Source organism: Bubalus bubalis, chromosome 9, assembly GCF_019923935.1.
Source record: "Bubalus bubalis isolate 160015118507 breed Murrah chromosome 9, NDDB_SH_1, whole genome shotgun sequence".
In the NCBI taxonomy this organism is placed as follows: Eukaryota; Metazoa; Chordata; class Mammalia; order Artiodactyla; family Bovidae; genus Bubalus; species Bubalus bubalis.
In genome coordinates, this window is record NC_059165.1 from 71,866,578 (window position 1) to 71,887,642 (window position 21,065).

The 21,065-nt window shown below is 44.8% G+C and overlaps 1 long non-coding RNA gene and 1 pseudogene across 3 annotated transcripts; one reads left to right on the top strand and one right to left on the bottom strand.

Annotated features, from left to right (window-relative positions):
• The window catches only part of LOC102409934, a 742,713-nt pseudogene that overhangs the window by 585,846 nt on the left and 135,802 nt on the right, over positions 1-21,065 (top strand).
• On the bottom strand, positions 301-19,917 carry LOC102407764. Of its 3 annotated transcripts, none has more exons than XR_325664.3 (7): positions 19,857-19,917; positions 19,719-19,775; positions 19,482-19,633; positions 18,354-18,409; positions 14,287-14,458; positions 13,318-13,608; positions 301-473 (listed from the first exon to the last, which is right to left on the bottom strand). It is a non-coding gene; the product is annotated as an uncharacterized LOC102407764 (long non-coding RNA). The 3 variants fall into 3 exon arrangements; XR_325663.3 differs by having other exon boundaries at positions 18,354-18,458; XR_325662.3 differs by lacking the exon at positions 18,354-18,409.

The window sequence follows — 21,065 nt, forward strand, 5'->3', positions numbered from 1 at the left end:
GTGATTTTGAGGCTCAAAGGAAACATACTTTATAAAGAACTGCAGACAAATGGGGGTCAGTCTCAATACACAATTTGTACTCAAGAGTGCTTCTGACAAAGGCAGGTCACCAAGCTGTTTGGAACCAGCAGGAAGTCCCTTTGACACAAGGAACTCTTGTTATTTGGTCTGAATTACAGACTTGAGGGCATCTTCTAAATCAATGAGGTTCTCAAATTAGCAAGGAGCCCAGTAACAACAGCGTAGAATAGAGAGGATAGACACAAAATGAATTTTGAAAGTTGTTTAAATTACATGAATTTTTCTATTTATTTATTGGGTCTGGGCCTACAAGGTGGAAACTGCAAAAGTTAATTGCAAATATGTTGACTGTTGTGGCTGACTCCCATATGGGCCACTTCCTTCACCACAGCTCCATGGGCTTCAGCTCCTTTGCTTCTGGGCTGACTCTGGCTCCAGCTGGAGAAGACTTCCTAAAACACAAGTCAGATCTTGTCACACTCTGCATGAAAACTCTGGCTGACTCCCCAGTACTCTAAGGATGAAGTCTTAACCCTGCATAAGGGTAAGAGAGACAGCTGAGGCTCACAGAAATCCTTGCCCTCCTCCCTCCAACCTCTCTTCATCTTGAGTAGAGGAGTCAGTTGAGACACCTCCTGTCAGTTGGGCACCTCCCCCAGATCTCCTTTTTCCTGGACACCATGTGTTCTGCATGGCAGAGCTACATTTTGGAGAAGAGCTGTTTCACCCACGTCAGACTTGATGTAAGAAATGAACCTGTACTGGGTCAAGCCAGTGAGATCTCTAATTGCAGCCTGGTCACACCTGACCATTCCACATGGCTGGAGCCACCCCAGTCACATCTCATGCTCAGCTCTTCATGCTAGCCGTGCTGATTTCTTTTATTTCCTGGAACTCACCTGCATTCATGTCTTTCCACATGCTGTTCCCTCTACCTGAAATACTCTTCCACAGATTTCACCTGCCTACCCTGCATATCTGTTTTGGGTTGAATTGTATCACCACGAAAGATCTGTTCAATTCCCAACCTGTGGTACCTGTGCCTGTGACCTTATTTGGGACTAGGGTTTTGGAGATGTAATCCAGTTAAGATGAGGTCAGACTGAAGTAGGTGGCCCCTTAATTCAATAAGACTGGTGCCTTATGAGAAGACACAAGACAGACACAAGGAAAACACTGTGTGGCGGCGGAGGCAGAGACTGGAGTGAGAAGTCTGCAAACTAAGTGCCTCGGTCAATTTAGGCTGCTGTAACAAAATACTATGGTCTGGGTGCCTTAAACAACAAACTAATTTCTCACGGTTCTAGAAGCTGAGAAGTCCAAGATCAAGATGTCTGATGAGGACCTGCTTCCTAGTTTGCAAATGGCTATCTTCTTCCTGTGTCTTCACATAGCAGAAAGCACAGGGAGAAGCAAGCTCTCTCATACCTCTTCTTAAAAGGGCACTAGTTACATCATGAGGACCCCACCCTCGTGACCTCATCTAAACCTAATTGCCTCCCAAAGGCCCCACTTCCAAATATAATCACAATAGGAATTAGGATCTCAGCATATGAATTTGGAGGAACACAAACATTCAGTCCATAACACAAAGGGATACCAAGAATTACTAGCAGCACCAGAAGCTAGGAGAGAGGCATGGAGCAGATTCCCCCCTAGAGCCTTCAGAGCAAGTGTGGCTCTGCCAACACCTTGATTTTGATCTTCTAGACTCCAGAACTGTGAGACAATAAATTTCTATTGTTGATACACCCCTCAGCTGGTACCGCTTTGTTATAGCAGCCCTAACTGATTAATCCAACATACATCAGAATTCAGCTTCCTCCAGAAAGTTCTCTGTCAGGCCCCAAGGAAGGGAGCCTCTCAGAACACAGACCACACGCTATTGACACTGACCATGAGCTCAATGAGATCCTACACCAGGGCTGTCTCCTTCACCTGAACACCTGCAGTGGGCACTACAATACTTGCAGAATGAATAAAAGAATCTCCTAACCCAAACTGACACATGGATTCCTAATAGGCTGAATCTGTCAGATGTGTTTGCTTGCCTATATAATGTCTTGAACATTGTAAAAAATATATATATTTGCCAACATTTATAAAGCATATTTGTACAAAATGTTACATTTCCAGGTACTTTGGAAAATTTTTAGATGAAGTCACACTGGGCCACAGTCTCACATGTTCACACTCAGTTGGAGCTGAGTCATACTGCCCCTCAGCAGGTGGAGCAGGTGCTGTCCAGCTCATTCCAGCCCCTACAAGGGCCCAGTGTCTTGCTCCTGGGCCGTCTACACTCATCTCATCAACTGAAACCATTAGGGGTGCCAATCCCTAGCTAGGCCTCCATGAAACTCAGCTTCTTCATCTGTAAAACAGGGATGACAACACCTGTCTCTCAGCACTCCTGCAGGGATCAGGAACTGTCCGCCAAGAGTTTCGTATAGTGCCAGTAGGTGTAACTGTCATTGTTCGTGCTAGGACTGCTGGCAATAATAATATTAGCTCTCAGGGACAACTCCTTCACTTGAGGAGCTCCCCATCACAATCGAACCCTCAAAACAGAAGTGGAAGACCTGGAGAAGCTCTTCTAGCCAGTGTCCCCCACCTGCTAAGATCACATTCTTGCAACAGCCACCTGTGCCTAGTTTGAGTCTCAGAGGCAGCCTCTGCCCAGCAGAGACCAATCAGAATCACCTAGGACACCCTTCTGGAATCAGACCTTAATGGAATATGTGGTTCACATACAGACCTAACCCTCCCAATCTCCGCTGAGCTCACAAGGCTGCAATCAGTGGCTACAGCATGCAGAGGGGCCCAGCCTGGCTTCATGTCACAGATCTCCTGTGTAGCTTCTAAGACTACTACTATTTAGAGCCATAAGGTGGAAGGGACGTGGGTCACTAAATGACCCTATGGAAGAACACCGCTTCTCTAGCCTGAATACCACCTGGGACTGTTACCTGTAAGAAAAGGACCCACAATCCCTTCCATCTTGTGGCCCTAAATCGAGGCCCCCGTGGCTAGAGTCTCACTTTTTACAGTATTCTGGGCACAGACCATTCGACAGGGATGGATTCAGGACACAGTGCTGCTGACCAGGTCAGGGAAAACCTATGAAACCAGGAAACACCCATCTCCCCTCTGAAAGGCAGCAACAGCTACTCATCAGAGCAGCCTTGGAGGCTTTTGTGTGTGTGTGGTTTATCCCTGCCACCCTTGGAGGCTTTTGTGTGTGTGTGGTTTATCCCTGCCACTAGTCAGGGTGGCCACAGGGGTCTCTCATTTGAACTGTAGTATCTGATTACATAACAATTCATATATTCATTCATTTACTAACAGCTCGGACTTCAACTGCCATCAACGTGCCCCTCAGGACAGATCTGTTTTTTGAACTGTAAACCCGAGTGAGTCACTATCTCTCAACATCTCTCCTGAAATGTCCCCAAGGCCCCTCCATTTCAGCATGTCTGTTCCCCTGAGCTCAGATCCTCTGCCCCTGCTCTTGGCTGCAAAGAATGCCTCTGCCACCCACCTGTGCAGGCCAGGAACCTGGCTGGACCAGCCTTGATGCCCCTTTCTCCACTCCTCCCCTATCCAGTCCATCACCGAGACCCCAATGTGCCTTTTTGACTGTCACCTTCACAAAGGTTTGCACTATGGGAATATCAGTCAGGGCAGGATATCCTGTGTACCAAATATATCTAAAAGCCATGAAAGATTTTCTTACAGATAACAGTCCCAGGTGGTATTCAAACTAGAGAAGCGGCTCTCTTCCACAGAGTCATTTAGGGACCCATGCCCCTTCCATGTTATGGCTCCACCAGCCCCTCAGGCCTTGTCATCGCAAGCAGCCAGCAGAAGGAAACACACAGAGAGGAACAGGTGTGAAGCTTGATGGCCCAGGCCTGGAAGTGGCACACGTGGCTCTCACTCACTCTCCATTGGCTGGAACTCTGCTTGTGGCCTTGCGTTACTGCAAAGGGCACTGAGAAATAAGCCGAGGTACTCGCACAGGGAAGGCAAGGACAGAATGGGTGCCCAGTTTTTCACACGAGGCTTCAACAACTGCATGTTAGTGACAGGGAACGGAGACCAGAGGAAAGCTTTCCCTCAGTCAGCCAGCCTTTCAGGGACCGTCACCAAGTGCTACAACTATCAGAGGCCACCCCTGCCCTTGTCCTGGGAGCAAGTCTACTTTCTACGTGGTAAGATGAACACCGAATCAGGGAAGCACAGGAGGACAGGGACACACAGGAGAGACATGAACCAAGCCCGGGAAGTGGGCAGGAAGGACGAGGATTTTCACAGGAGCAGATGCTGGGCTGTGCCATGGAGACTGAATGGGGGTTCTTCAGACAGGGATCGGGGAGAAGGGGTGCAAGGCAGAGGAGACCAACTGAGCAAAGGCTCAGCATCCGAGAAAGCAGACTCTTTAGAGAGCTGCAAGTAGCCCTACGTGACAGAGAGGAGTTGAGATTGGGCAGTTTTACAAGCCATGACAAAGGGTTTCGTTTATCTACAGGAAACAGGAAGTCAGTGAGTTCTGTGATGGCAATGGTCCATGAAAGGAGGGGGTGATGAGAGACATTAAGGAGGGTATGTGGCTATAATCCTGACTCCATGCATAGGGGTGAGATGGGAAGTAAGGATGGAAAGTTGGACCAGAACCACCAGGTGGAGGGCCTTGAATGCCAGGCCTGACAAGAAAGGCAGAGGGCGAGCACTGTCTGCCCCTCTCAAGGAGAAAACCATCCCACCACAGGTGATGACCCCCTCGCTTCCTTCCTATGCCTGCCTCCAGCAGCATAGTCTATTTGTCCATTTCTTCTAGTACATTAGTCCCTAATGGCCAGGAAAGGATCAAGAGATGACCCATTTCAAAGATGAAGTCCATTCATTACCAGGGAAGAAAACCAAAGGTCAGGGAAGGGAGAGTCTCTTAGTCCATTCAAGCTGCTATAGCAAACTGGTTCAAAATTGAGAAAAGAGTACATCAAGGCTGTATATTGTCACCCTGCTTATTTAACTTATATGCAGAGTATATCATGTGAAATGCTAGGCTGGAAGAAGCACAAGCTGGAATCAAGATTGCCGAGAGAAATAGCAATAATCTCAGACATGCAGATGACACTACCCTAATGGCAGAAAGTGAAGAGGAACTAAAGAGCCTCTTGATGAAGGTGAAAGAGGAAAGTGAAAAAGCTGGCTTAAACTCAACATTCAAAAAATGAAAATCATGGCATCCGGTCCCATCACTTCATGGCCAACAGATGGGGAAACAATGGAAACAGGGAGAGAGTTTATTTTCTTGGTTTCCAAAATCACTGTGGATGGTGACTACAGCCATGCAATTAAAAGGCACTTGCTCCTTGAAAGAAAATCTATGACAAACCTAGACAATGTATTAAAAAGTGGAGATGGCACTTTGCCAACGGAAGTCCATATAGTCAAAGCTATGGTTTTTCCAGTAGTCATGTATGGATGTGAGAATTAGACCATAAAGAAGGCTGAGCACCAAAGAGCTGATGCTTTTGAACTGTGGTGTTGGAGAAGATTCTTGAGAGTCCCTTGGACTACAAGGAGATCAAACCAGTCAAAATGAAATCAACCCTAAATATTCACTGGAAGGACTGATGCTGAAGCTGAAGCTCCAATACTTGGGCCACCTAATGCAAAGAGCTGACTCGTTGGGGAAAACCCTGATGCTGGGAAAGATTGAAGTCAGGAGAAGGGGACGACAGAGGATGAGATGGTTGGGTGGCATCATCGGCTCAATGGACATGAGTTCGAGCAAGCTCCAGGTAATGGAGAAGGACAGGGAAGCCTGGTGTGCTGCAGTCCATGGGATTGCAAAGAGTTGGACACAACTGAGCAACTGAGGAACAATCGACTACCTGACCTATAAATAACAGAAATTTATTTCTCATGGTTCTGGAGGCTGAGAAGTCCAAGATGAAGCACCAACAGACTGGATGTCTGGCAAAACCCACTTCCTGGCTCTCAGATGGCTGTCTTCTCCCTCTTAGTCCTTTCTCAACTGGCAGAAGGGATAAGAGAGCCCTGTGGGGTCTCTTTTATAAGGGCACTAATCCCATTCTAGATAGTTCTACCCTCATGACCTAATCACATCCCAGGCCCTACCTCTTAACAACATCACCTCGGGGAGGGGCAGAGGGGCAGTGTTAGGATTTCAAGATATGAATTTGGTGGGGAGCACAAACATTCAGGCTATAGCAGGGAGTAGTATATCCAGTGACATCAGGCCTAGAAGCCAGGCCTCTGTGTGCCATGTTCTCTCAGCTCCTCTAGCACCCTCCCAAGCTCCGAGCGCTTGGGAAACAAGAGACCAGAGGCGTGCTGAGGATTTCATCCTGTCACTTCAAGTGCTGAGTGTAAGAGACCACAGCTATGAACAGAGAAACCCCACAAGCTAAGAAACAGGAATGCACACACGGGTACCATCTCCTTGGCACCTCCCACCCTCTTCTCCTCCCAGAGGTCATGGCAAAGCTAGCTCCTGGGTGTGACCACCGAGTGCATGGAGCCATGGCTCTGACAGTCATGCCTGCTCCCAGCACAAGGCCAGCACAGGCAGGACTGCCAATGCTAGGCAGAGGGTGCTGAGGAAAGAGGAATGATCTCTAGCCATGAGACTCTCCTGATGTGAAAAGCAAGGATTTGGGGGATAGATGCTGCCACTTAACATTCTGTTTCCACATTCTGCCAGCGAACTGGCCAAAGCACTTCTCCAGGCAGGGGGCACCATCTAGGCTCAGAACAGAAGATAAGTGCATACTCTCCTGATCCAGGGGATCTGAGGGAATGGAAGCTCCTCAAGGCTCCGTCCTCATTCCACACTCCCTCACCTCACCTGGCTGACTGCTCAGGAACCTCTTGCATCTCAGAATCTGTCTTGCCCTCCAACTTCTCATGGCTGCCCCCTGAACAACTCAATCCCACTGCTCAATCCTACTGCAACCCCCTAACCACGGCCAACCTAGGCCTGCAGAAGCCTCCTTGGTCTGCATATCCATTTCACCCTGGCCTTCCACCTCTCCTTAATGAAAACCATATGCCCACGCGGCCCCACACACCACTCCTGAATGCCTCCTCTCACTTCCCTCAACACAAGTGGACGGAGGGGCCATCTCACCCTCCACTCCCCAGTCTCATTCCTTGAGCAGCACTACACTACAGAAGTATGATGTACACCACAAATGCAAAAGCATGGACAATTTAACATTTTCTACTAGCCACATTAAAAGACTGTTACAAAATTAGTAAAATAGTAAAAAAAGAAAGGGGTGAAACTAATTTTTAATAATAGATTTAATGTAGACTAATCTACACAAAATATTATAATTTCAATATGTAATCAGCATAGAAAAGCATTGAGATATTTTGCTTGTTTTTTAGATTGCCTGAAATCCAGTGTGTATTTACACTCACAGTGCATCTTGGTCCAGACTACACGCTTTTCAGGTGTTCAGTAGCCACACGGGGCCAGGGGCCACTGTACTAGACAGCACAGATCCAGACCAGGGGTTGGCAAGCCAAGGCCCACAGCCTAGACCCAGCTGGCTTACTGTCTGATTTTGTATGACTCTTGAACAAAAAGTGATTTTTGGTGGGTGGGAGGCACATCTCGAATCTTGTGGAATCTTAGTTCCCTGACCAGGGATAGAACCTAGGTCCCCTGCAATGGAACCACAGAGTTCTAAGCACTGGACCACCAGAGAATTCTCAGAGTGATTTTTTAATATTTTTAAATGAATGAAAAAAATCAAAAGAATAATACTTCATGACACAAATTCTATGAAACCCAAAGTTAGTATTTATAAGTAATGTTTTAAATTCGGTCAATAAAAATGTATGGAAATATGCTTCATCTCTTCTTACATTTTTACTTACCTACATAATACCCTCTCAATTTTCCTCTTGGCCCACACAGCAGAACATATTTGCTATCTGATCCTGTACAGGGAAATGCTTGCCCAGTTCTATCCTAGGCCATTCTCCTACTCCCTAGACTCCAATACAGGAGCTACAGATCTGGCTTTGAAATCAAAAGGCCCAGCTAAAATCCCAGCTCCCCGGCATCCCAACTCTGGGATTTAGAACAAGTCATTTCCCCTTTGGGGGCCTCCATTTTCTTCATCTGCAAATCAAGTCAGCACTCAAGTGGGTGTAAAGTGGGTGAAAACAAACCCATCGCCAGCCATAGAGCAGGTCGCTCATTCACTTGTTTCCGGTCCTCCAGTCTCTTCCAGTTTCCAGTCTTCACATCTCCAGGCACAACACCTGTCTACCAAGCCCCCCCACCTCACTCAGTACCTCATCCAGGTGACAGCTGCACCCGTCCCTTCTCCCAGCTCCTCACCAGTCTCTACCTCCACTGGCAAAAGCCCCATTTTGCTGGCTTTTGAATCATTCTGGTGGCACAAACCTCTGTCTACCTAGAAGAGCCTCCTTCTCCCTCACCAAATTCTGTTTCCTCCAAGATAACACCCCTGAAGCCCCAGGAGTGCCCTTTGGCTCACAGCTCTGCCCCTCTGCGGACTTGACTTCCGCCATGCCTGAGAGGTGATCTGGCTTGCGAACAGCTGTGGTTCTTCCAGGTGAGGACCAATTCCTGGCCCAATCCAAGCCAGCCCTCGGCACACACAAGGGTCTCAACAAATACTTTAGACTGGCCTAGTGAGACATGGACCAGATTTCCAGGGCCATGTCCTTCCTTTCCCCTCTAGCTCCACGACAAAAATCTCATCAATTCTGACATCTGACATGATAATCCTGGCTGCTCCCTGTTTCAACAGAGCCTCCTCCTCCTAGGGACACCCTTACCAATCTTGCCCAGTCTTAATGGCTTCTGCTTTTCTAGAACCAGCTCCACTCACGCTCTCTCCCCAGCCAATGTCAGTCTGGTCACCAGCTTATCTTAGGCTAGTCTAGGCTCTAGCTCAGGGCCCACCAGTCTTCCTTTGTCACATCCTGCCAACAAATCTTTTCCTGCTAGGGAAGTGTTTCTTCTAAAATTGACCTTCCCTTTAATTGGTAGGTCAGAACTCCTTCTAGCAATGAAGAACGATGGCCTAGAATTGAACTTATTGCCAACAAGTACTCTTGGCCCCAATTAATGTTGCTCCATTTGGCCAAAAAGGTGAGAACTAGCCTCCCACTGGTGGAGCTTTGAGCCTTGACCCACGATGGGATCAGCTTCCTCATGCCAATCACCAGATTTTCCTTCCTGCTAGCCACCTCAGTTTCATTTTTTCCCTACATTTTTTATTGAGATATAATTACATATCATAAAGTCCGCCCACTTACGGTGTACAATTCAGTGGTTTTAACATATTCACAGAGTGGGGCAATGGTCACTATATTCTCAGGTTACCACGCTTTCATCACCTAGAAAAGAAACGCTTTACTGGTCTTCACCCTTTACCCTTACCCTTACCCTTTAACCCTTTACCCTTACCATCCTCACTCTCCCCTAGCCTCTACAACCACTAATCTACTTTCTGTCTGTATAGATTTGCATATTCTGGACATTTTATATAAATGGAATCATATAATATGTGGCTTTTTGCATCCGGCCTCTTTCATTTAGCATAATCCTTTCAATGTTCATCCATATGATACTGTGTGTCAGTACCTCATTCCTCTTTATTGCCAAATAATTTTCCACTTCTTTTGCTGGTTCCCTGGCAGAGGCTGAATCTCAAACTGCTGAAGCACCCCAACCTCTTCCCCTCTTTGTCCCTCTCTACTCAGTTCCTGGATCTCAGAGATTTATTCAATCTTTTGACACAAAATAACACCTATATGCAAATGACTCACAAATCTCTGCTGCTGCTGCTAAGTCGCATCAGTCGTGTCGGACTCTGTGCGACCCCATAGATGGCAGCCCGCCAGGCTCCGCCGTCCCTGGGATTCTCCAGGCAAGAACACTGGAGTGGGTTGCCATTTCCTTCTCCAATGCATGAAAGTGAAACGTGAAAGTGAAGTCGCTCAGTCATGTCCGACTTTTCGCAACCCCATGGACTGCAGCCTACCAGGCTCCTCTGTCCATGGGATTTTCCAGGCAAGAGTACTGGAGTGGGGTGCCATTGCCTTCTCTGACAAATCTCTCTATCCAGCCCTTTTCCATGAGTTCCAGACACACAGGTCCCACAGCCTCTTCCATATCTCTGCTTGGTCATCTCAAGCATCAGGTTTGACACAATCAATTCAAGAGAACCACAGTCTGAGACCAGTTATGAGTAGTGATGGAAGAATGCTAGTAAGGCTTAGACGATAAAGAATTCGCCTGCAACACAGGAGACTTGGGTTTGATCCCTGGGTCGAGAAAATCCCCTGAAGAAGGGAATATCTACCCACTCCAGTATTCTTGCCAGGAGAGTTCCATGGACAGGGGAGGCTGGAGGGCTACAGTCCATGGGGTCGCAAAGAGTCAGACATGACTGAATGACTAACACTTTCATTTCCACATTTCACTTCATAAGCAAACACGCTCTGACAGCACATTAACAATATACAAGGAAGGTTTACTCCAAAAGACAAGGATGATTTAATATTAGGAACTCTGTTAATATATAGTACCATGTTAATAGATAAAATAAGAAAGAAGTCTTATCAATACATGTTAACAAGGCAATTGATAAAATTCAACATATATTTTTAGTAAACATTCTTGATAAAAATATTGATAGAATAAGGTAAATATTTATTAAAAAAAACACCCCAAACAATCATCTTCCAGAAGCACTTTCATTAAAGTAAGAAGACACAAGTTGTCTTCTTCTGTTCATTATTTAACCCTTTTTGGAGGTACATCAAAAGCAGTTGGACAAGAGTAAGAAACTAGAGGTATGAAAACAGGAAAAGAGATAAAACCATCATCATCTGCAGATAATATGAAAACATAGAAAACCCAAAACCCAGGACACTATTCCAAACTACAAAAGAAGTCAATATGGTGGCTTTTGTATATGCCAACAACACTCAAAGATATAAAAGAAGGATCTAAAACACCTAGGAATACACTTAACAAGATAAAGATGAAGAAAATTTGAAATACTGAGCACTCAAAAGATCTGAGCAAATAGGAAGATTCAACATTAGGAAGATGTCAACCTCTTGTAAACATTTGATGAAATAATCTGCCAATGCTATCCTGAAAAAAATACCAAAATGTAATAGGAACAATCTCCTACTGAAAAAAGCAAGATGCAAAATGCTATGCATAGCATGCTATCATTTCTATAAAAAGGGGACAAGCACTTGCATATAGATAAGGTATGGACTATCTATAGAAGGTGAAGTAGGAAATGGGTCTCAGTGGTTGCTTTTGGTTAGTAAAATGGGTAACTGAAATAGGGCTGGGAGGGACACTTTTCACTGTATACCTTTTGGGTAAAATTTTGAACCATGTGAATACATTACTTATTCAAATTTTTTAAAAACTGAAAACAGTAATATTTCTATTTTTTAAAAAAATATTTTAATGGCTTTGTGTTGCCAGCAAGTGATTTAGGCATCTAAAACCTTCCAATATTGGGCTCCAAGTCATGGAGTTATGGATGGTAATGAGGAGGTGAGGACAGGAGAAGCCACCACCACCATCATCATCCAAATCAAGGAACTACAGTGGCTACAGCCCATATACCAAATGTAGCCCACTGTCTTTTTTTTCATAAATAAAGTTTTATTCTAAACTCTACATCCATTTGTTTACATACTGTCCATGCTGCTTTCATCCTCTGACAGCAGAGTTGAACACGTGCAACAGAGATTGTGTAGCCTGCAGAGCTTTAACAGAAACATTTGCTGACTCCTCATCTAAATCAAAAGGACTCTGACACCCAAGGTCTCCCTGCTGCTAAGCCACTTCAGTTGCGTCCGACTCTGTGCGACCCCATAGACGTCAGCCCACGAGGCTCCCCCATCCCTGGGATTCTCCAGGCAAGAACACTGGAGTGGGTTGCCATTTCCTTCTCCAAAGGTCTCCCTATCAAGCCCCAAACACTCTTAACCCAGTTTCTTCCCCAGTCTGCTCCACTTCAACCTGTCTTCCCTCCTCTTGTGAAGAAAGAAAAAAATAGATTTCTCCACCCATGCATAGAAAAGGAAAGCCTGGACAGAAACTGAATATGGTCGGGTTTCTGTTCCGCCTCAGTGACACTGGGGGCTAAGGAAAAGGAGCACAGGGCTAGGAAGGGGACCACTTGCTGCTCCCTGAATCCCACCTCTCTCCAAGCCCAGCTAAAGACTGACCGAGGGAGGAAGGGAAGCCTGGCCCCTGGTTTGCGCTGTGGTCTGGGGAAAGTCCCTTCCTCCTCAAGCCTCATCAAGCCTCTGTTACTGAAGGAGAGGTAATAGATAAGTCCCAAAGATGCTTCCAGTTTTCACATTCTAGTAATAAGGCCATGACCTCCATGCCCCTCCAAAGGCAAAGTAAGAAACCAGCTGTCAGCAGAGCACAGCAATAAAAAGCTCATAAACCAGAGACAGCCACAACCAATCTCAGTAATTCCTCACTGCTCTAGAGGGTGGGTGTAAACTCAAAGGAGAGGAGGTGTGAGCCCGGGCAGAGAGGACTGGGACCAGCCCACTTGACAGACCCCAAGTACAGGGGATGCAGCAGAGCTTGGGCAGTGACAATGTCACCTGCTCTCTCCATCCTATCTCATGGAATCAATGACTGAGATAGGCTTGGTGTCTGGAAGCAGCAGCCCTTCTCCTGCAACTCCCAGATCTCCACCTACATCTAGGACCCAGGTCCAGTTCCAGCCACACCTCTAGTGGCCAACGTTTATCCACTTACTTTCTGTGCATTCGATCCTTTCCACAATCTGATGAGGTAGGGGTGATTATCATCAACTCCAAGTCCTCCTGGGCCTCTTTTCTCTGCTGGCCTGTCCTGACCTGCCCCTTCACATGTGTGAATGTATCCAGCAGTTGGTGTGTTCATTTCCTATTGTTGTTGTAACATATGACCACTTGGGTTTCCCTTGTGGCTCACCTGGTAAAGAATCCACCTACAATGCAGGAGACCTGGGTTTGATCCCCGGTTTGAGAAGATACTCTGGAGAAGGGAAAGGCTACCCACTTCAGTATTCTGGCCTGCAGAATTCCATGGACTGTATCGTCCACGTGCCCACAAAGAGTCAGACACGACTGAGTGACTTTCACTTCATGACCACTTAGTGCCTTATCCTTTTATTCTCTCCCAGGTCTGCAGGTTAGAAGTCCAGGATGGCATGATTGGGTTCTTTGAGCAGTACTTACAAGGGTGAAATCAAAGTTTCCAACTGCTGTGATCTGGCATTTGGGATCCTCTTCCTAGTTCGTTACTGCTGTTGGCAGGTTTCAGTTCCTTATGGTTGCAGGACTGGGATCCTCATTTCCTGTTGGCCAGGGATCCTTCTCAGCCCCTTGCGGCTGCTCTTTGTTCCTTCCAGGTGGCCTCCTCCATCTTCAGGTACCAGGTTCAAATCTGATTCCCCTTCAGTCATGAGCAGAGGAAGCTCCTCAGACATACTGTCCATTCTCCTGTTTTCCCACAGTTGCCTAAATGATCTTCCAAAAAGCATAAAACTAACCAGGTTAGCCTCCACTCAAACTCTAGTCCCCAGTAGCATCAAGATCTAAACAAAATTCTGTAAAGTTCATTCATTCAAATGTTTTCTAAGCACTGACTCCCTGCCACTTGCCAGATCCACAGACAGTCTCTGCCCTCCTGGAGCTTTAAGTGCTGTGAGACAGAGGGACCCCCAACAATGAATATGGCTGTGTTAAGAGTTAGTGGGCCCACCAGCCTGTCTTCATCCCTGCCCTCCCCTTTCCATACCTCCAGGCTTTGCCAGCACCACCCCCACCCATTCCACAAATCTCAGTAAGAAGGGGCTTTTTCCCAGATCCCTTCCTAGGTTCCAGTTCAACACTCTTAGAGTTCCTGATGCTTCCACATCATGGAACACAGTAGTGGAGTTCATATGGAGCCTCTGGGAAGGCAAGGGCTTTCTCCAGCTCACTAGCACTTCCTCCAATGCCTGGTACAGCGTTCGACACATACCAAATGCTCAGTACATTTTTTGGAATGAATGGAGAGTCTGATAGGCAAATGGTGGACATGCAAACCTCCTCAGCATCCTCTACTCCTGACGGTTTGTTAACTCCGCAGAAAATGCTGGCAGCAAAAACTCCAGCCACTCAGCTCTAGTCCATGGGTGCCTATGCTGGCATCCTGAGTCCTACCTGTAAATTGCAGCTGGAATCCCAGTTGGGATCAGCTATTTAAGGACCAGAGCTCATTCCATGGCATGAAGTCTGGCAGGCATGCCAGTGTTGATTCCAAAGAAGCCAAGATGAGATTTTCTGGGCCCATCAAGCTCAAGGATCTTGTTAAGCAGTGGGAGGCAGGATGGCACTGTGAAGACAGGGCAGGTTTTACATGCACTGACTTGCACACAGAAACACACACACACACATCAACACACCACCAGCTTCTATCAAAACAGCAAAGAAAACAGCAGAGTGTCCAACAGAGGAGAAATTTCTCTAATTTTTGAAAACATGCAAAGTCAGTGGAACAGGATCACAGATGAAGCAGGTGGTGAGAGCTGCAGCCTAGGGGAGTCTTCGGGGGTGGAGGGGTGTGGCAGGGACACTGCAGAGGAAACTTGCCTCAAGTGGCACCCACAGGCTTCAGGATGGTGCGAATGGAAGTCAGACATTAACAGTGGTAGCATTGGCACCCACCGCCTCCTCCTCCTTCCCGGCAGCCCCAGAAGAAATTTCATCTGGGAAAAGCATGGGCTTTCAGCAGGTGTTAGTGGTCCTTAGTAGCATTTGGCTCAGGCTGCAACTGGGGATCCAGAGCTGACAATGGACTCAGCAGCCACGCTCTCCCTCTCTCCACCACCAGCTGGAGTCACAGTCCATGGCCCATGGCAGCTGCATGGGCACAAAGAGCCCAACCAGAACACCAAGCATCTTGCTGGACTGCCTCAGCTCCCATCTGTTGAATGTCCAGATGAGGTGGTCCCTAGGGCCCCTTGGATTTTCTAAAAATATCATCCTCCCCACTACTTTTATCTCTGTCAGAAATCAAAGCCACATGCTACTGCCCACCCCAGGCCACTGGCTGGAAAAGCAGGAGAAGAGGGAGAGAAGTGCTGATGCCTTACATTAACCCTAACCCTAACCCTACTAAGAGGCAGTGTTACCAGTGTTACGGGTTAAACTGTGTCCCCCAAACGATCTGTTCAAGTGCTAGCCCTGTTACCTATGCACATAACCTTATTTGGAAAGAGGGTTTTACAGAGGTAATCAAGTAAAGATGAACTCTTTAGGGTGGGCCCTAATACAATAGGGCTGGTATTATTATAAAAGAGGAAAATGCCATGTGACGACAGAGGCAGAGATTAGAACGCTGTGTCTCCAAGCCGAGGAACACCAGGGAAGGCAGCGACACCAAAAGCTTAGAGAAAGGCAGAGAAGAGATTTTCCCCAGAACCTGCAGAAAAAGCACAGCCCTGTGGATGTCTTGATTTTGGACTTCCAGCCTCCAGGATTGTAAGACAATAAATTTGTGTTGTTTTAAGCCCTCCTCCCCAGTTTGCAGTACTTTATTAGTGCACCCCTTGGAAACTAATACACCCAGCCAGTCCCCAGGATCTGCTTACTGAGCATGTGAATACATCTCCTCCCCACCCCACCCCACCCCAGTCTATCATCATGAGGAAAAGGAGAGGAAGCAGGCCCAACCTTCATATGGGAAGGATTCAGGGCAAGAGTATAGATGGAGTTCCAGTCCCTCCTTTGCTATTTCCACCCGTCCCATTCTGTTCTGTATAGTGAGGGACCCATATGCACATATGAGGACACCCCAAGGCAAACACCCATGCTCTATCCACACGCCACCCACACACATCTTGGCCACCCTTCAGGGACAGTTATCTCTCTGAAGAACAGATCAAGGGAGAGGGCTGGGCAGTCTGTAGTAACGGACTCAGGGCCAACTGGGTAGGGAATAACCGCACTCGGAGGACTGGGGGTGGGGGACACACATCCCCTTGATCTTGCACATGTCTCACCCCTGCTCAGGCCCTGGCAGTGCCTGGTGGCCCAGAAGGCAACAGCCTGATATCCAGCACGTGCCAAAGAGCACCAGGAGGTACTTTCCTGGCAGCATCTCATCTCAACCCTCATTCTATTTTAAAGGTGAACATAACTGAAGCATAGTAAAGTTGAAGAATTTGTTCATTGGCTAAACAGCTGACAAAGTACATTTCTGGGATCAAATCATGATCTGTTTGACTCCCACTTATTTTTCTTCATATAACCTGCTTTTCCCTGCCCTAAACCTGACTTAATTGGTAAACTGCCAAAACTGTATAAAATAGATTAATAGGCAAGAACACTGGAGTGGGTTGCCATTTCCTTCTCCAATGCATGAAAGTGAAAAGTGAAAGTGAAGTCGCTCAGTCGTGTCCGACTCTTCGCGACCCCATGGATTATAGCCTTCCAGGCTCCTCCGTCCATGGGATTTTCCAGGCAAGAGTACTGGAGTTGGGTGCCATTGCCTTCTTTGTAATAACAAACAGATTTCTAAAAAACAAGCAGTATAGCCATCAAAGTAACTTAATACTAGAGAAGATTAGAGAGGCTGGAAATAGACCGGAACACATATTAGAATCTGGTATATCACAAAGGCATTTTAAATGAATGGATAGAAAGAGAAAGAATTCAATAAATGGCATCAGGACAATGGCAAGCCATCTGGAAGAAAGCAAAGCTGGAGTCCTGCCTTGTTCCTCACACATTAAAACCCATGATCAAAAATTTTCCTGTAAACAGTAAAACCACAAAAGCACTAGAAAATTTCCTTAAAATACAAAAAGCTTTTCTAAAGCACTAAGAGACAATTCTATAGAAAAACTGGACCAGAAAAGAACAGAAAGTTCACAGAAAAGAAACATAAATGACCTATAAAAATATAAGATATCAGTCTCTTTCTGAACTAAAGAAATGTAAATGAAAATAGACACTATTTTTCCCTATTAAATCATCACCAGTGCTCATCCCTCTGGAAAAAAAAAAAATGTTTGCAAAAACCCAGTCTTCCAAAAGAGACACTGTTAAGACAACTTTAAGCCACACCTCTTTAGAAGAAAATTGAACCACACTGCATCCATCAAAACATAAAAGTTATGGATTTATCCTTGAAGAGACTTAAAAAAGTTCCAAAGATAGAGCAGAAGATTCCTTGCAAACTTATTCAAAATTGTAAAAACACTAACAACAAACTAAAGTCTTTCAGTAACTGTTGGTTAAATATACAATGTGGTATGGCAATGTATTAAAAGAATAAAAACTTTATCTATGATGAAAATAGAAAAATTTCCCAAGATATATTGAGAAGTGGAAACAAATTGTCAGAACAATGTATTATATTATTTAATGTATGTAAACAAATACATAGTATATATTTGCATATATACATACACAAATTTAATAGTGAATATCTCTGGAGAACATTTAAATAAGGGGATAGGTGTTAGGGGAGAAGGATGTTTAACTTTTGCTTTATACGCTTCTGTACTATCTGAAAATGTTTTTAACATAAATATCATCACAATGCTACATTTTAAATTCCAAAGCCAAAATCCTGACCTTAAAGAAACGTAGCATTCTGAAGTGTCAACCTGATTTTTCTAAGCTCTCAGCTTTACACTGAGTCAGGTGTGTCCTAAGCAGTTGTGTATGAGGAAGCCTCCATCCTCTGGAATCCCACTTGATAGTCCCTCTCTCCTTAGCCTCTGTTCCAAAATCTCAGGCTTCACTTCTGGGGAGACACTAATTGCCATTAAGGCAACTGAACATCTAATTGAACTTCAGCTCCTAGAGTAAGCATCTAGCTTGACAAATAAAAAGTCAATTAAAAACTCATCCTTAATTTTAAATGGAAAAAGAGTTCATATTTCATATTAAACGGAAAAGAGTTCATATTTCAGGCCAGAAGCTGTGCACCCCAAGTTTCAGGGCTGAAAGATGGAGGACAAGATGTGCTCATTGGGAAGCTCTGTGCCCCATGTTTCCAGGCTGCTATATGGACAAGTTCATATTTCGGGCCAGAAACTCTGTGGGCTGAAAGCTGGGAAAAAATCCATTTGACATTATACTATTCCTGAAAGTTATACTCTTTTTCAGGAAAATGTATTTACATATTCTCATAAAGCAAGGTTGTCAGAAACACAGAGAAAACAGCCATAGGAAATCACATTTAATTTCCATCTAAAGTAAGACTGAAATGCACCTACCTGTGAAGCAGAAAGAGACTCACAAATCCAGAAACTAATGGATGCCTGTGGGGATTCTGTTGTGGGTGTTGCCAGATTGAAGTAGAAATTAAGAGATAAAAGTCACTATGTATAATGTAAGAAAAATAATAGGATTAGTATGCAACAGAGAGAAATATAACCATGATTTTGAAATATCTTTAAATGGTATATATTCCATTAAAATATTGAATCACTATGTTGTATCCCAAAGCAAATAGAGTAATGTGAATCAACCGTACCTCAATTGAAAAAGAAAGAGTGGATAGATAGCTACAAACACAAGAAATAATCAATAGTGAAGGTTAGCAAAATAAAAGTGGGAAAAGTTTAGGAATAGAAACTCCCATCAAGAAATTAATTTGGATGGGATTACTAAAAATCTCCATTGGTTCATCCACTAGAGAGAAGAGTATGGAGGATCTTTAGAAAACGAAACACGGAGGTGCCTGAAGAAACAGCAATCACGTGCCTGGGCACACAGTCAGGGAAAAGAAACATTTTCTAAGACAAGGGTACCCATGCCATCCCTGCCGGACCAGTTTCCAAAGGAAAGACACAGCTGCAACCTAAGTGTACAAGGACACAGAAATGAATAAAGGAAATGGATTCTATATACACAACGGTATATGAATCAGCCATAAGAAAGAATGAAAAATGCCATGTTCAGGCACAGGCAAGAAGGTAGAGATGATCATAGCAAGTGATAGAATATGATGTCACTTCTAGGTGGAATCTAAAAATGGATACAGAGGAGCTCTTTGAGCCAAGATAAACAGTTCACAGACTTAGAAGAAACTCTTCTCACTATTAGCAGAGAAGAAAGGTGTTGCACACATAGAAATGAGCTACTTGACTAACGTGTGCACACACTATTTAGAAAATAAGCTGCAAGGACTTCCTGAGTGACACTAGGAATGATACTCCACTTTCTGTAATAATCTACACAGGGACAGTCCCTGAAATATAACATATACACATCTATGTGTGAGTAAATTAAGTGACTGAATAAAAAAAAACCCACTGCCTTGTAATTCAAAGTTCAAACAAGTGAATTAACACAATAAATATAGAAACATATCCTGACTATTCCCTTCATCCCATGGTTACCTTGGCTGGTATCACATCTCTGGAGACTGGGCAGGCTAGGGTCCCAAGGCTGGGTTGTTTTTGGGGCTCAGGGTCCTGGGAGGATGTGAGAGGCAGTGTGATCCCACGATGTTCCTGGAATGCCTCTTGCCCTCTGCAGGAGCCCTCAATCTCTAGGTACAGGTGAAGTAAGTTAAGAGATTTGAATCAATGTAGACACACATATATGTATCCAATAGATGATCTAAAACAACCTACTGAATAGAGGTGGAAGTTTACTGATCACACCGTAATCACTTAGATGAGAACAAGAACCTGAAAGGAAATAGATAAATGGTCATACATTAATGAATCAAGCTCCTGTACACCTGAAACACACATAAAATCAGAAATCACCTCTGCTGCTGCTGCTAAGTCACTTCAGTCGTGTCCGACTCTGTGCGACCCCATTGACGGCGGCCTACCAGACTCCCCCGTCCCTGGGATTCTCCAGGCAAGAACACTGGAGTGGGTTGCCATTTCCTTCTCCAATGCATGAAAGGGAAAAGTGAAAGTGAAGTCGCTCAGTCCCAATATAAAATCACACAGAAACGATGGAGGCGGTGGGGGTAGGGAATGTGTGGGGCTGAATAATGCTGCTGTCTTGTGGCCATTTTCTGTAACAACAGCTTGAAAATCTGTGTTGATGGGCATTGAGCATTCTTAAGGCCAAAGGGTCTCTAAGTCAAAAACAGCTGATCTCAACAAACGTCCTAGGGGTGGTCATCAGGAAAGAATTTAAAACAGGGCCGAGTTATAGGAAGCTAAATCGAGAGGTAACAATGAACTCATCTTTGAAAAGAAATCACATGAAAAGAGGTCAATTTCACTAAATATTAGAAATGCAAATCAAAACCACAGGAAGGAATCACCTCAGTATTCAGAATGGCCATTGTCAGAAACTTGACAAACACTAACTGATGGAGGCATGGAGAAAAGGGAATAATCCTCCCCTGATGCTGGGAATACACACTGGTAAGAGACACTGACGGATCGTGCGAGGCTTATTAAAACAAAGAAAATGGAAATGAGGTTAGAACACTCTCTAACCCCACACATGAAATTAACTCCAAGTCATTAATATCTAAAGGTCAGGAGTGATTCTATTCTAGTCTTAAGGAAAACATAGGAAGGAGACGTGATGATAAAAACTACAACATATTTTTGGATTTGGATGACATCATTGCAAGGTCTTTTGGAATCCATCTCCTAGAGAAATGAGAAATAAACCAAAACCAGGAAAATGTGATCTACTTCAATTTCAAAGCAGGTGCCCAAAAAAGGAAATCTTAACGAATGAAGAAGGCAACCCAGAATGCAAAGAAATATTTGCAAACCAAGATACCCACAAGCAATTCATCTCCAAAACTTACAAACAGCTCACAGTTTGGTAATATTTAAATAAAGTCGATTCCATAAAAATATTGCATTACTATGTTGTATCACAACACAAATATGTTAATCAAATGTACTTCAATTACCAAAAAAATGGGATATATAGCTACAAACACAAAAGAAAACAAGAAAAAAGGAAGAAAATGAAAATGGAAAATTTTATACAATAGA